The sequence below is a fragment of the Mytilus galloprovincialis genome, chromosome 8 (genome assembly GCF_965363235.1).
Source record: "Mytilus galloprovincialis chromosome 8, xbMytGall1.hap1.1, whole genome shotgun sequence".
In the NCBI taxonomy this organism is placed as follows: domain Eukaryota; kingdom Metazoa; phylum Mollusca; class Bivalvia; order Mytilida; family Mytilidae; genus Mytilus; species Mytilus galloprovincialis.
The window spans coordinates 57,542,225-57,560,216 of record NC_134845.1 but is presented as its reverse complement, the minus strand read 5'-3'; the positions used below and the strand labels follow the sequence as shown (position 1 = coordinate 57,560,216).

General features: G+C 31.9%; 1 pseudogene; it reads right to left on the bottom strand.

The window, feature by feature from the left end:
• Positions 1-12,120: 12,120 nt before the first annotated feature.
• On the bottom strand, positions 12,121-13,286 carry LOC143043411 (uncharacterized; annotated as a pseudogene).
• Positions 13,287-17,992: the final 4,706 nt, after the last annotated feature.

Sequence of the window (17,992 nt, the reverse complement as noted above, 5' to 3'; positions counted from 1 at the left end):
TCCCTCTGGTATCTTTCGCCCCTCTTTTATTACCATTCACAGTTTTATAACTTTTTGTGGGAAATTAACTTTATTCACTGTTGTGTAAACGTTATCTGTTGAAATCATAGATAAACAAATATGTGGACGACTGCATATACTGTTCTAAATGAGGGACTACTAATCAATAAAAAAAAGCTGTTGGTTCTGAACATGTTAAAACATTGATGTACTGGAGGCTACTTTTGGTATTCATCTCATTATAGGAAAAACATCAGAGTTTAAGAATAAAACCATTGCTCAGGGTTGCAAAAATGAAAAAAAAATCCAGATCTTACAAAAGTTTCAGTTAATTTTTTTTTAATGTTACAAGGTGTGTAACTATTTTTTTAAATCTCTAGAAAGTCCATGCTAATTTGGAATATGAATATGAGGGAAAATAATAACTCGGTGTGCGGTATTTTCATTGACATTATACAAATAAAAAACTTGTCACTTTGGTTACTTTAATTACTTCTTGAATTATTCATTCAATAAATACATAAATTCATGGACAACAGTAAATGATTCACAAAATCTGACAAAACACATAATTTTTAATGGAACAGATATATATTTGATGCCACGCACGAAGCTATATCTGGGCGATTTTCATGATTTCAAAGAATATTTCAGGCGATAAAGCGTTTATTTGATGCATGAGAACATTTACCTGTAACGAATTTGGTAACAGATTTTGGTGTGTAGAAAAATACATAGTTTTACAAATGAAATTAAAAGTGGTCGTATAAATGAGTTTTTAATGATATTCATTTAAAGGCGTTGTTCATTTTTCAAGACAATAACGGAACATTTTCCTTTTGACAGTTCTGATTCACGAAAACGTTCATGTATAAATTCATTTCCGAATGTACACAGATGTTTTTTTTAATATCAATTATATAGTAGATTTATATTTCATCATTTTTTGCACAGATAAACATATATTAAAAAAAAATATACTCCATTTGTCGATTTATTTATTTTCATGTGTTATTATTTCCAGGTGCTTTTTAATTTTTTTTTTCGTTGTGACAAGGTGGGTTTATTATTTTTAGTCATTCCGATGAAAACTATACTAATGTTTCCGTCAATTTTTATATGAACCAGTAACAAAGTAAGCAAAACTTTGAACAGGTCGGGATAACTACCTTATATGGATATACATAAATTAGCATACTTATGTACTCGAACATCGTACGAAGCAGTTTTATTATATGTAATATTTTAGTTGAATGATCAAAATTTGATCGAAAACCAATACATTAAGACATCTTAACACTGGTTTCATTTTCATCTCCCTAATTTTTTTATAGAATGATATCATAATGTTTTGTTTTGGTTTTCTTTGGGGGGAGAGGTATTGAAAAATTAGGAGCTAAAGGTACGAAGGAAATGAGTCGAGATGAGAATACTAACCAAAGTCCCCTATGTCTGTAGTTAATATTGCTGTGTGTTGTCTTGAATTGAAGAATATGTTCTATGATGTTAAACACTGTCTACAATTTAAATATGATCGAAAACTAGTTCGTTAGAATGTCATCAAAACATCATTATAGTACTTGATAGCATATATTTACCAATAAGAACTCTTTTTGATTTACAATCTTTATGAAATGGGATTAAATCAAACATGTCAAATGATGACAAAAGTTTTACAAAACCTTATGCAAATATCTCAGTGTAACTGACATCTATACTCATACCACATATTATATTAAGTTTTGAAGTAAGAATTAAGGGAGGTGGTTTTTTGGGGGATTTTTAAAATGAATATTCTGGAATGTTTAAAAGAAGAATTTATTAAAATAACTTTGTCAAAAACATGACGAAAAGCGTTTGATACCTAATATTTTGAAATTAAGGCAAAATGCAGAAATTGAATGTAATAATCAGCGGTCAACTCTTTTAATACCAACATGACGCAATTTGTCTACACTATCTACATATGTTACAGTGACATTGTCTTTATTGAGCATGTTGAGGGGGACCCTCTTTATTTTACCCAGCTGGCTCTCTTCTAACATTTTATCATTTTTATATCTAAACCTGTACAGTTTAAGAATGTGTACATGTTTTCCTTTTAATCATTTATATTTTCTTCATTTTTTATTGATTAGAAAAAGACATCATTTTTTATTTGATTGTAGGATAAAAATAGAAACGAAAGTAGGTTTAAAATGTAATGGAAATACATGCACCCAACTGAATTGCTTAAACAAAATGGCAGGTACGTAATTTTAAAAGAGGTCTCAATTTACTTATAATCTAAAACATATGTTTAACATGTGAAAATACCATCATTTGCTGTCGAATTTCTATATCACGTACACCATGTACACTGAAAGCGAAAATAGATAAATCTTTATATGAAATGTACGTTAATATCTATTTACAAAACAAAGGTTTAACCAACAATGACCAATGTAACATATTTGTTACACGTTCCCCATTTCCATTCTCAATTTTAACATGTGTAACAAATATGATAAAGATCGGATAATGATAAGGACATTTCTCTAAACAAATTCATTATTTGGATAAAATAAGAGCAAAACGAAATTTAATGGCAATTTCTGAAAAGTAAAATCACAAAAATACTGAACTTAGAAGAAAATCAATTCAGAAAGTCCATAATCACATGGCAAAATCAAATAACAAAACGCATCAAAATCGAATGGACAAGAAGTGTCATATTCCTGACTTGGTACAGGCATTTTCAAATGTAGAAAATGGTGGATTAAACCTGGTTCTATAGCGCTAACCCTCTCACTTTAATGACAGTCTCATCAAATTCCGTTATATTTACATTGATGCGTTAAATAAACAGACACATTAAATAAAATAGTCAAAATATGGGTACATCAGTCATCATCGTATAACAATTTTAAAAGGAACAATTTAACAGAACACAAACACATCTACTATCTACGAATACATTGATTGATTTGAGTGTCTGACGTCAGAAATTTTTATACGTCACATAAACTTGTCGTTCAATGTGCATATATACAAACAATTTGAAAATTACATAGGCAATGTTAGCATACAGGGTTAAAAAATCAAAAGTATGTAAGTTGTTGTCTCTTTGACACATTCCCCATTTCCATTCTCAATTTTATTTTTTACAGAGTTTGTCTTTAGTGCCGTGTGGAGGCAGTAGAGTGCCTCCCCGTGCTTCAGGTTTATGCTCTTATAATATACTAGATTATGGAAACATTTACTAAATTTTAACATCGGTATAAAGACATCATTCGTAAATATAGCTCAACATGCAGACTTCTAATACGTTCAGGTATTTCACATCCAATTTTTTATGGTAATATTCTTTATAAAGCACAAAGGTGTCAGTATTCACCTCAGAAACTTACAAAACCTTTGAATAGACTTATTAAGAAGGGATATAATTACGATACTGTTGTCAAGTCATTAAAGATTGCATATTTTGGCGTTAATATTGAGTCACTGATAAGGTCTTTGCATCGGAACTAAACACATTTATTCTAAAAACAGTTGTTGGCATGACACGGGTTATGTTCTTCTCATATATGTTATGATGGTATGATACTAAACCCCTAACGGGAAGGATTGTGCCTGATGTTCATATGATGAAATCATAATCTTTCAGTCAGTTTAATTGAAGTCTGGAGCTGGCATGTCAGTTAACTGCTAGTAGTCTGTTGTTATTTATGTATTATTGTCATTTTGTTTATTTTCTTTGGTTACATCTTCTGACCTCAGACTCAGATTTCTCTTGAACTGAATTTTAATGTGCGTATTGTTATGCGTTTACTTTACTACATTGGTTAGAGGTATAGGCGGAGGGTTGAGATCTCACAAACATGTTTAACCCCGCCGCATTTTTGCGCCTGTCCCAAGTCAGGAGCCTCTGGCCTTTGTTAGTCTTGTATTATTTTAATTTTAGTTTCTTGTGTACAATTTGGAAATTAGTAGTTTTTTATTTGGTCGGGTTGTTGTCTCTTTGACACATTCCCCATTTCCATTCTCAATTTTATTAAGAATAAATTTCAGAAATAGACCGAGATTTAAACTAGTTCAAAAGTTATATATAGAATTTATAAGAATCAAAATAGTTGATTCCACTACGCGATTGAATGATTTTGACGTTTGTGGTTCAACGTATATAATAATTCTTAATAGAAATATATAGATATGTTTATCTTAAAACCTAATTAAAATGGAAATGCCTATCCGTACCTTCATGTTCTGATACACATGAAAACGTAATGTGTATCTTACTTCATCTTTTCATTATATTCTACTGGGGATGACGATTGCTAATTCTTTTTAATAGTTAAAACAAGGCCTTTACTCAATAACTCATGTAACTCTCACTACTCATATATCGATAATTTATGTTTTTTTATTTTTATTTTGTTTGCATGTGTGCTGGATATACTTCAATTTTATCCAAACCTTTTCACTCGATTTAACAGCTTGATTTTGTGTTTGTGTTGTAACACCACTGTCACAGAATAAGCTAGTACATAAATTGTAAATTATTATGCAATGATTGGTCGAATTCACAGATAAGGTACAATTTCAAAACTATGTTTAACTACACCACGTTCGTGTTCGTCTGCGAAAAGCTATGATTATATATTTCAGTAGCTGGCGTTGACCACTGTCTGACTTATCCTCTTTTTTAAATTTTCTCATTTGATTTGTTTCACATTTGTCGGACTATTTATAGCTTACTTAACGATATCGGTATAGTGGTGTATAAAGTTTTTATTATTAACATCCCTGTCTAATGTTCTTGCTGATTGCTGTTTAATAGACAATCTTATAAAAATTATATGCATTCTTTACATCATATTATAATATAGATTGTATAATAGTTAGACATGTTTCTTAGGATACACAAACTCCACATTTTGGTACTCTGCACTACACAGTTAATGCCCTCATAATGATCATAACAAGCATTTAACCCTTGTAAGAAAACTGCAACCCCAACTTGCGAAATATAAAATTATCAATCAAAGATACTTCTTTTTGGACTTAAGCAGAAGAATACCGTTATCTCGTACTCTCGTGATTTCATATTTGTTTGCTTTTCTGTAATAAAGTATGTTCGACTTACTTTACATGAGACCAAATGTAACTTCTTAAATTGAGTTTTTATTAGCCTGTCGGTTTGTATCGAATTTTACCATTATTCATTACCACAATGTACACTAAATGTTTTTGTTTTTTATGTTGATTTCCACAAAGGGTTTGCAAAATTTATGAAGTCAGCTTTACAATGGTTGATTCTCTGCCCCTTCGTATGGTGGCTACACATCTCAATTGATACGCTATGTCCCTGCATGTCACACTTTACGGACTTCATATACTAAGTACATGAGTATGCTCTAAACGATGTGTCTTTTTTTAATCTAACTAAGGATGTTTTTACCACGTGTTATATTGTGGTTTGTCATTACGTCGTCTGACCTTTTAATAACAGAACGTGACTTTTCCCAATTGTGACGAAATTCGCATTGCTATAAGACGTGATACGGCACTTTTCTATCTGACATTCATGTATTTAGTTTGGATTTGTAATTGTCATCGGATTTTGTCAAATGCCTTATCGTTTGTAGTTGTAAATCTTATTTTTTCTGTTTTATTTGTGTGTTGTGATTCCTGTTCATTTATTAGATTTTATTTTGGTTTTACTTAAATGATACGATATATTCGTTGAACAGTTTGATTTAGAAGAAATATCGACATAGCTAAATAATAAATTAATTATCTAATTACTACCTCTATTTGATATTAATTAATATTGTAATTTTCATTGTTATTAATAGATGTTATATCAACAATACAAACCTAATCTTGAATTCTATCCTTATTATAGTTTATTTTTTGGGATTTATTTTAGAAGTTCAAATGTGACGTCACTTACATTTGTGCGTGTATCGATTTGGCTAACGCGGCTGTGAGGTCTTATATGCTGGTGTAGGTTATTTATATATTCGTTTTTATTTTGTAGTTTGTTACCGGTTTTATCATTTATATCTGTCATTTAATAAAAAATAATGTTTGCAAAAGTATGAATTATTCGAAATTTTTGGTCCTCAGTGTTCTTCATCTTTGTACCTTTTTTTAACAACATTCCAATCTTTATAATCAGAGTGTCAATGGTAAGACTTGTGTGGACGAAACGCGCGTCTGGTGTATTAAATTTTAAACCTTGCAACTTTTGTTAGCTATTATTCGTGTGTTTCCCTGTCCTATATGGTCTTCCATTCATTTGTATCGTAGTCCTAACATGCAATGTTGTAATTTATATGTTTTATATTTAACGTTTCCATAAAAGCAAGAGATTTGGCATGTCACAAAACCTGGTTCAATTTTTTTTTTATTAAAATGTTCTGCACCAAGTCAGGAAAATGGCCATTGTTATATTATAGTTCGTTTCAGTGTGTGTTACATTTTTAAGTTGTGTTTCTGTTGTGTCGTAGTTCTCCTCTTATTTTTTACTTCTCATCTGTTTTATAGATAAAGGAAGATGTGGTGTGAGTGCAAATGAGACCACTCTCCATCCAAATAACAATTAAAAAAGTAAACCATTATAGGTCAATGTACGGCCTTCAACACGGAGCCTTGGCTCACACCGAACAACAAGCTATAAAGGGCCCCAAAATTACTAGTGTAAAACCATTCAAACGGGAAAACCAACGATCTAATCTATATAAAATTGGTGTTAATTTAATTAATAGTAGTTCTATGTTACCTTCAATATAGCGAAGATTTTTTCAATCCATATGACTCATCATATCTCATCTGTTTTATAGATAAAGGAAGATGTGGTGTGAGTGCAAATGAGACCACTCTCCATCCAAATAACAATTCAAAAAAGTAAACCATTATAGGTCAATGTACGACCTTCAACACGGAGCCTTGGCTCACACCGAACAACAAGCTATAAAGGGCCCCAAAATTACTAGTGTAAAACCATTCAAACGGGAAAACCAACGATCTAATCTATATAAAAAAAACGAGAAACGAGAAACACGTATAAATTACATAAACAAACGACAACTATTGTACATCTTATTCCTGACTTAGGACAGGTGCAAACATCTACAGCGGGATTAAACGTTTTAATGGTATCAAACCTTCTCCCTTTCTCTGAAACAATAGCATAACATCACAACATAGAAAAACCCACGATAACATATCAATTGGCAGGCTTAACTCAATTAAAAAACGCAAATTGATACACTATGAACGAATATATTTGATCTGCGATATCTCAATGCAAATGCACAGTTAATAAAATATTAGGGACAAACATTCAAGGCTAAAAAGCAAACAAACAAGTCCAAACAAAGCTATGGCAAGACACCACTGCGAAATATTTAACCCTTCGAAAATTATCACTTTTGAAAAAAAACCGGTTTTAATGATACAAATAAATCTTGAAGTTTATACAAATATAGTAAGTGAAAATTAGAAGATATTCCAAATAATCAAAGGTGGTATATAGACAAGTTCCATATTAATAAAAAATACCAAAAACCATTATAAACAGTATGAACAGGTCGAATTAACAAGAAAATACGATTTGAGAGTACTCGCATGTTTATTTCAGACACAGACACAGACACAAAAAACATTTCATTAGCACTCTATCGGTATATGCGTGAGAACATAGTTGGAACAGAGAATTATGTAAAAACACTCAGAATGATGAATACAGTCAGGGATAATGTGACATGTGACAAGAACGAAACCGTTATTACAAGTGGAAGTTTTGGAGAAGGCCTTGAAATGAGAGGAAGTGATTTGGATGTAATGTATGTATCTAAATATATGGAGGTTTATGAAAACGTTCAAACGTCTTTAGATTTAAATGTTTTATATTTGTCAATGGAAACAGATGATGTAAAGGCTGGTTTCGCTCAGTTGCTATATAAACGACAATTTAGTCAAATTTTAGATGGTTACTTTGAAGAACATAATGGAAAATATTATTTTTCGAACACATTCTATGTAGAAGAACTTGAGCGTAATACAAATCTGGTAAAACATGGGCCATGTGTATCTGACAAAGACGGAACGCATGACTATGCCTTGTGCTTACATTGTAAAACATGGATATCACAAGCAACACAGTGGATAACAAGATCAAATAACTCATGGCCAAGTTACATGGTCAAACAAAGTATTATAAAACATGGAGTACTTTTTGTACCAGTAGGAATAAAAGGGTCACCAAAAGAGAATATAGAATGGGGAATTTCTTTTTCTGTTGGTGAAAAATTTCTAATTAATACTTTTACACATACACAACTGTTATGCTATGCTCTCCTGAAAATTCTTTTGAAGATGTGATATCCACCTACACCGAGTGTGAAGATTTACTCTGTTCATACTTCTTGAAAACAATTATGTTCTGGATATCAGAAGAATTACCACAATCAATATGGAAACCAGAAAATCTTATACATTGTTTTATGCGATGTTTAAGAAGACTTATTTATTCTGTTGACTATTCAATTTGTTTACATTATTTCATTCCAGAAAACAACTTGTTTGAGAACAAAATAGAGGGACGCGCTCGTAGAATACTGTTGGATACACTTTATAAGCTGCATAGTTACGGATGGCGATGCTTGTTATTTTCAGATCAATTATCTAATTTTCAGGTATCAATGTGGATGTATCCTATCGAACCACATACATTGCATAATATCGAGTTAGCAAAAATTCTGAATTCAAAATTATTATTTTTGGCTAATATCATGTGTAATGAGAATAAGCCGGACACTATTGTATACCAAAGAGAAATATGTCAGATAGTGTCGTGTCACCAATCTTCACTAAAGTACTTAAATACATACTACTTATCAGTGTTGTGTGGACATTATGCGCAGTGTGTTCCACTGAATAGTTCTAGAAATAGCAATAAACATCAATACAAACAAAACAAATCCTGTCTTTGTACTCTCCTGCAAAATATTTATCATGACAGTGTTTCTGGATGGCTGATGTTAGCTTCGTTTTTCTATAGGAAAAAAGAATACAGTAAGGCTTTACACATTATCGTGTATTCTATATCGAAATGTACTCCTGAAAAAATACACCGCTTCATGGATATGTCGGATATGCATGTCCGATTATTCAATTTGCAAGTGTTTAAAAGAAAAAGTAATGTACAAATGTTGAAAGTATTTTTGGTAGATTTTATGAATTTTAGACAAGATTCTTGGCTTATACCATATGAACTACAAATAGAAGTGAAAAATTACGATTATTTTATTTCATCTATAGTGTATGCTTATTTTCTAAAATTGTTATGTCATTATCATCTCAATAATGTTAGACATTGTCAGGATTGCCTACGAACTTTACAACTTATTATAGATGAAAACTATTTGATTGAAAGTATGAGTTGTTTTCATTCTAAATCCTACAAAATTCTCGGAAGAGCTTTACAATTATTAGGAGAAAGTTGATCCACCCGACATCCATTTATGCGGTCTGTTGAACTAGATCTGGATCAAAGATAACACTTTTGTAAAGAGACTTACACTTATGAGCCCGATGTGATATGTGTGCATTTTGTTGAACAATTCGTAAAAGACTGTCAAACATATTTCACTGATATGTATTTCAGTTCAATCGATTTTTTGGTTTTCTAGAACTTTGTATTTTGTTCAGTTCAAATCTTAAAACAAGGAATTATGTTCAAGAGGGAAATAACAATTATATATTTTTTTTATCAAAAATAAACAAAACTTTATTTATAACATTTCAAAAAACCTGTGTTTTTGTTCTAGTGGAAGAGAATATAACTGGGCCGGGAGAAAGAAGAAGATTGAGACATGAGAGAAACGAGGAGGGGATTATACTTCACCGTACCCCCTTTTTTATCTGAAGTTTAAATTTAAAACTAAACAAGAACTAAAATAAATAACTCCGCCAAAAACAAGACGAAAACTCTTGATAACGAATATTTAGCAAAACAAAATACAGGAAGGCAATGCATTCACAAGTGAAAGTAAATTTTAACACAGATAACAAGCAAAATGAAATGACGCAATTTGCCAATACTTTTTACACATATTACTGTGGACTTTCTTTCAACCAGCTGGCTCCTCTCTAACATTTAAAGTTTGTTATTTGTTACACCTGTAACGTTCATTAATTTGTATGTGATTGTGCTTTTAGAAAATAACATTCCCTTTATGACCTATTGGTTAGGGAAAACACATTTTTATATAGTTATTGGTCTATAACAGAAACGAAAGTAGATTAAACACGTAACGGAAATACACACCTTTTACAACTCAAATAAAATGACAGATACGTATTTTGTTTAGGAGTTCTAAATCAGTATATTATCTGAAAGTTCAAACGTATATATAACTCCATCATCAATTGTTGTCGAATTTCTTTACCACGTACATAGAAAGGAAACATAAATCAATCGTTATAAACGTTTACACGTAAATCTTTACTTCCAAACAAATTAAGGTTTGCTCAATGTAACAAACATTACAAAGACAGGAAAATGACAGTGAAATTTCCTAGTCGGAGATAACACGAACACGAACATGAAGTCCAATGTAATGGTAAATTTTAATAAAGGTTTATTTGTAAGACCTACTGAAGGATGATATGCCTTAATACGTACTTTGATGTTTAAGTATACTAGTATCTAATGACGTAATATGAAATTTATTTCAATTTTTCATTACGTTTTTACTCGAAATGAGCATGGTTTACTTTTTTCTTCTACAATTACTACGCCCATAGACTACCCAACTCTAAGCACATAAGACTACTAAAAACCAAACTAAAGTTCAAATGAATACCCACACGACAGTGCCATGTGCTGATTTTAATTGCACATTATGATACGTAATATCATGTCGACAAAATATAGTCAAACAATTCATAATTACTACTGAAATCAAAACATTTCATATTACATCAAATAAATTCACATAAGCAAGATAAACAATTTCAACTGAGAAACACGTCAAGTCGAGTCGGCCCTGTCGTGCTGAATGGCTATATCACATGAAGCGCGGAAAAACAACTAACAGTCTATGGAAGACAACTAGAAGAAATAAATTTCAATCTGATTCAGTTCCTTTAAACGGTTGAAATTACATTTCTTCTACAATTACTATGCCCATAGACTACCCAACTCTAAGCACATAAGACTAATAAAAACCAAACTAAAGTTCAAATGAATACCCACACGACAGTGCCATGTGCTGATTTTAATTGCACATTATGATACATAATATTATGTCGACAAAATATAGTCAAACAATTCATAATTACTACTGAAATCAAAACATTTCATATAACATCAAATACATTCACATAAGCAAGATAAAAAAATTCAACTGAGAAACCCGTCTAGTCGAGTCGGCCCTGTCGTGCTGAATGGCTAAATCCCATGAAGCGCGGGAAACAACTCACGGTCTATGGGAGACACCTAGAAGAAATAAATTTCAATCTAATTCAGTTCCTTCAAACGGTTGAAATTACATTTCTTCTACAATTACTACGCCCATAGACTACCAAACTCTAAGCACATAAGACTAATAAAAACCAAACTAAAGTTCAAATGAATACAAACACGACAGGTCCATGTGTTGATTTAGTTGCATATTATGATACGTAATACCATGTCGACAAAATATAGTCAAACAATTCATAAATACTACTGAAATCAAAACATTTCATATAACATCAAATACATTCACATAAGCAAGATAAAATAATTCAACCGAGAAACACGTCTAGTCGAGTCGGCCCTGTCGTGCTGAATGGCTATATCCCATGAAGCGCGGCAAACAACTCACGGTCTATGGGAGACACCTAGAAGAAATAAATTTCAATCTCATTCAGTTCCTTCAAACGGTTGAAATTACATTTCTTTTACAATTACTACGTCCATAGACTACCCAACTCTAAGCACATAAGACTAATAAAAACCAAACTAAAGTTTAAATGAATACCCACACGACAGTGCCATGTGCTGAACTACAAAGAACGGGAAATATATTTTTTATCTTGCTTATAGAACTTAATTCACTTTGAAAATAAAAAGTCAATACCAGGTTATAAACCTAAATTTTCAGAAACAATTAATCTGTCTTTTAAAGAATCTTTAAAGTCACAAGAAACGAGTGACCGGTGAAAAATAATGTTCTTCCAATTCTTGAACCAATATAAACAAACATCATAAACTTAGTCTTCTTTGCTCGAATTTATCATTTTTGCCGTGTAAATTTCGTATAATCGTCATTTTTTTTTCAATCAGTCAGTGTTGTTGTGAAAATATGGCAGGTAATTAAAGTTCGTGTTTTGAAGCCGAAGTTTGACGATTGTCACCTGTTTGTCAGCAATCGACAAAAAATCAACAATAAAGCATGAAAATTGAGCACGTGATTAACATGTAAATTCAGATAATAGTTTATTTTAAGGACATCCATGCGTATTGCGACCACCGGATTTTTACGAGTTGGGTCAAACTGAGGTCACTTTGCATACGGAAAATATGTCGTGGGAATTGCTTCCTGGAACGAAGCAATTAAAATAAAGTAAACTTCCTCTAAATATGAATAAATTAAAGAATTTTCTTCAGAAAAAAGTATATGAACATAAGTTTTATAATGAAAACTATCCATTGGGTTATAAAACAACATATGCATTATTTTGTTTTAATTTGATGTTTCATATGACTTTAATATAACCGTCCTTGGCCATCTCTGAACGCCATCTGCCATGTCTTTTGAACAATCGATCGGAAATACCTAAATTAGCGCAAGTTGTAGCACCGCCAGAACGTAAACTGTGTAATCCATATTTCTTAATATCTGACACAAATGATTGAAAAGCTTCAATAAATAATTCTCTCATACGTGTGTAAGACAGTGGTTTATTTTCCTTCGAAGAACATATCTATCCTTGAATTTTGTTAATTTTTTAAAAATAAATTCTTCTGATTCCGGCAAAATATCAGCCCACAACAAATATAACTTTAAATTCTTAACTGGACACATATCGGAATCCATACAGGCTATTACTACAGAATTGCCATCACGATAAATATCAGTTTTACTTTTCGGAATAAATATAGATATATAACCTAATTCAAAAATGATATCACATCTCCGTATATTTAATAGCTCGGACACTCTCAAAAAACCTGAATAAGCGAGTAAACACGCACATATAATACGCTGTGACATAACATTATATTCCTTAAATGACGAACTATACATTTTAGATAAAAGCTCAGGAGTAACTGGTTCCTTTTTCTTAATTCGAGTAGCTAATCGTTGTTTTGCACCTTCTAAAACATTTTTGACAACTAAATTATCAGAAGGAGACGTTTGACCAATCATATGATGTGCCCATTGTATACTATAAAATGCTGAAATAACCGGACTAGCAGTGTAACTGTTCTGAACTAATGAAGATAAATATAGTGCAACGTGCATAGATTTTTCCGGTAAAATATCACAACCACTTATACCGTTATGAACGTCCCACTTTTTCCAACGGATAAATCCTGCATGATAAGTTTTAACGGTACTGTCAGCTTTAGATTCGCAAAGTAAATCCATAAGGACACCAACATTGGTATGCAGAACTTGTGGCAACAAATTAATCTCAGATTCATAAGCCTGCAAAAACACATGTATAAACAATAATTAAACAATAACAGAATCTTAAATGTAAGTAACTATCAACAGAAAAATACTTGTTAGTACATCTCACAAGACTATGTACAATAGTCTTAATGCTGATTATAAGCATTTGTATTTGATAGTATATTAGTTCTCAACAAGGCCATTTAAAGCCTTAATGCCAAAAAACGAAAACCAATTCAGATATGCATTGTAACGTTAGTACACAAACAAGGCACTAACAGCCTTTAACATATTATCTGTGAAATCCAGATAAGCATACACAGCTTCATAAACAAAATAGGTTTACAACCTACATACATATCAGTATTATATTCTGAAATCTAGCCGTAAAGCTAACATCTTAAATGTAAGATCAGTATTACCAAAAATGGCCTTCTTGCTTTTACCAGGAGTATAAAACTCCTTACCGCTTGGTAATTCTACATATGCAATAACTTGATCTGTGAAGTCGCCCCCTTATGGGCATAACATAGGCCAATAACTTGTGGATGGCCAGCTAGGAACAATCAATGAACCTACAGCGGTGCATTGTTTCATGTAATTAATTACACGTGGTATAAGAAATACAGGTGGTACAAAAAGACCGTTGACCAGACACCAATCTACTGTAAACGCATCAATACCAGAAGAATATTCATTCCAAAATCTTGAATAAAATACCAGTAACTTGAAATTGTGATCAGAAGCAAACCAATCTACTTCATGCGGGCCCCATAAAGATTCTATCAATTGCAAAATGTAATATGATATTCCCCGATCATCATGATCAACCATACGACTCAGAAAATCAGCTTTTTCGTTTAGTGTCCTAGGTATCCAAACTATATCAATGTTGACATTGTACTTCAAACATGCGCTAAATATGTCCAACGCTAAATTCTGTAAAATAGTTTTTGTACTTCCTTTGCTAACAATGCTCACAATATTTTGGTTATCTGTAAACCATTTAACCTTTTTTTCCGGATATAATGTTAATTAAAGACAGCAACACTTTCTTTACCTCAGAAAGTTCCTTCTAAGTTGAACTATTACTAAGTTCTGATTCAACCCATATACCATGTGCAATGTTTTGTGGTGCTTCTACAATATAACCACCAAAACATGTATCACTAGCGTCACTGTAGATAATACTATGACATGATTCATCAACACTGAAATGTTTTACATTAACTTCACTTATATACAGTTTCCAGAACTGTAACTGTTCAATACTAGATTCTGAAAGTTTAATATAAGAATACCAAGACGCAGATGTGTTCACGTCTATAGATAAATGTTTTGTCATTAAATAAACTAAATATCCAATAACAAAGTATGTAGATATTATCTACAACAGATGCAACTTTTTTCACATACACGCTTTTACGCCCAGTCAACAAGATATAATGTCATCAATAGAATGTATCATCTTATTTATTCTGTTATCTGGTATTTTGTAAAAATCATTTTCTCTATCAATAAATGTACCTAACCAAAACAAACGTTAAGTAGGTTCCCACAATGACTTTTCAGCCTTAGGTACAAAGCCACTTCTAACTAAATCTAGCGGAACTTGTTCTGACACAATCTTGCACATTTTTAGATCTTGTTCTATACCCAAACCATCATCAAGATACATTATAAATTGCTTACCTTCAGATCGCCATTTCTTTACAAGTGGCCTAGTCAGTTTAGTAAAGATAAAACAAGCTGTACTCAAACCAAATGGTAAAACAAGAAATTTGAAAAATGTAGGACAGCCATTAATGATCAATGAAAATTCCAAGTACTCTGTGTGTGGTTCAAAAATGTCAATATGGTGATAAGCTGAGTGAATGTCGTACTTAAACATGGAATAATTCAATTTAATATGCTGTTGAGCAGTTCTCATGTTCTCAAATTTAACGTTCTGTTTCCATAAATGTTTTTTTTACCGCTCTCAAATCAAGTATTAATATTTTCTTTAAATTAGACTGAACCGATACAGTAAGAGGAATAACAACAAAAGGTCGTTGGTTACACTGAACTATTAACCCTCTATGTAATAAACTTTGCACACAAAATCACAAAATCGGATTTTTTCAAAACTGATAAATTGTTGAATAAATACGTAAACGGAGGAGTAGAATAAAATGATATCTTATAGCCATCTCTTATAGTATCAATTATATAGTCATGTGCACCAATATCTATCCAAAATTGTATATTTTCCTTCAGCCTACCCTTAAGGTGGCTCATGGGTACAAAAATTTTAGCAAAAAATTAAACCTTTATTTTTTCATTACAAATTTTATTTATTACACTATTAGTTGTTACTTTATGATATGGTACAAAAAACAACCCAAAAAAATTATTTGGTTTGGCCCCAGATGACTTTAAAAATTGAAAAAGCTCCAAATTATCTCCCTTTGGTGCAAAAATGCCATTTTTTGGCCTTAAATTTGAAATATCTTTTTTAACTCATCGGTGACCTATATTTTTTATTATTGTTTTCAAATAAGCTGTACATAACCTAAATAATTGTAAAATTTAAGCGATTTCTTATATTAGGTTATTTTTTTATTTCGATATTTCCTCTTTTTCTCCTATTAGTTCAACAGAAAAAAAGGACATTAACAAAAATGTATGCTTCTTCTAGAGGCAGATTTTAGCTTAAATGAACGGTGACCCCATTTTTTTATTTCATTTTTCTTTAAAGTATATGATAAAGTTCATTTATGAAAAAATATAGCGAAATCCTATATTAGAAAAAAAATTCATTTATACCCAGGAGCCCCCTTAACAATAATATCAGTACCATCTTCCTCATACTGGTAATAATCATGTGTAAAATTTTGAACATACTCATTATCTAAAGAACTAATGTCAAAATTATACTTATCTTTTACAAAGCTAGTTTCTTTTGTGTGATGCTGCTGTCTTGTTGTTTTGGAAGGGGCAGTTAAATCTCCAGTGTTTCTACGACCCACAGTTGAAGCATATGGTCCCCGTTGAGATTTTCCAGCGTACTGGTCCTGGGCATACGGGAAACCTCCATACCAAGACGGCTGGCCCCCTCCAAAGGGCTGTTGAGAGGTGAAGCTAAAGCTGGCGGTGGCAGGAATCTGCTGCTGTTGGTTTGCTCTTAGTCATTTTTTTCCTAATGGCCCTGTTTTCAGCCCTTATAATCTTGGACTCATCTTCAGAATCGCTAGCAATTGGGTTTGCCTCTTACTGGCTAGCTGTATCCCACCCTCCATCAGAAGTATCCGCGATCTTTATTAGCTTATTTCTATGTTTAAGCCTATCTGTACAGGATGCAACAATGTCTCTATTATAATCAACATTGTCAATAGCCCAAATAGCTTGGATTAAATCTTCAAGGTTTTGTGTATTATAATTGAACTGAATTTTGTTACCTTCAGAACGCCATTTGTACTGGGAGTCCGACTTCAGCTTCTTAACTTGAGACTTCATGCTCTGATTTGTGCCATGGATTTCGTCGCGCAAACTATTTATTTTTTCACTTATCTTAGTGTCAACAAAAACTTCGATATCTTGCTTTAGACGAAGAACTGCGTCTAAAACTGTCCTCAAAGATATTTCTTCATGAGGTGTATCGGAATCCATATTTAGTATAACTGCGAAACACGTCTAGTCGAGTCGGCTATGTCGTGCTGAATGGCTAAATCCCATGAAGCGCGGGAAAACAACTAACTGTCTATGGGAGACAACTAGAAAAAATAAATTTCAATCAAATTCAGTTCCTTCAAACGGTTGAAATTACATTAGTTGAAATTAGGCAATACATAACAGTAGATATTACCACGTCGGTAATTTAAGTATTTTATGTTTTTGTTTCTTTTGTTATTTTATTCTAATATTTGTGTTAAGTATTCTTCAATTTAAGTCAAGTGCTTTTCACCTGATTTTACAGGTTGTTTTTGTGTTGTGTAGTAACACCACTTTCCCAGAACTGGGCTAGTACACGTGTTATCTATTACCAAACAATGGTAAATTTCACAGATGAGACGGGCAGGCTTAAATACATGTTTTACACCACACTCGTCATGTTTTTTCATGATAAGCCAGAAATATGTAGTGCATTGGTTGTCGTTGACCACTGTTTGTCATGTTCGTTTTTTCGTTGTTTTTTTTTTACTCCTTATGAAGACAAACCAGGACATTTATTATTGCTTACTATACGATTTCGGTTTAGTGTAAGTATTCCTCTTGTATTAACATCTTTGTTCTTTTTTTTCGTTATTTGTTGTTTTATAGACAATCGCACTATACCTCTTATTTTGATATATATA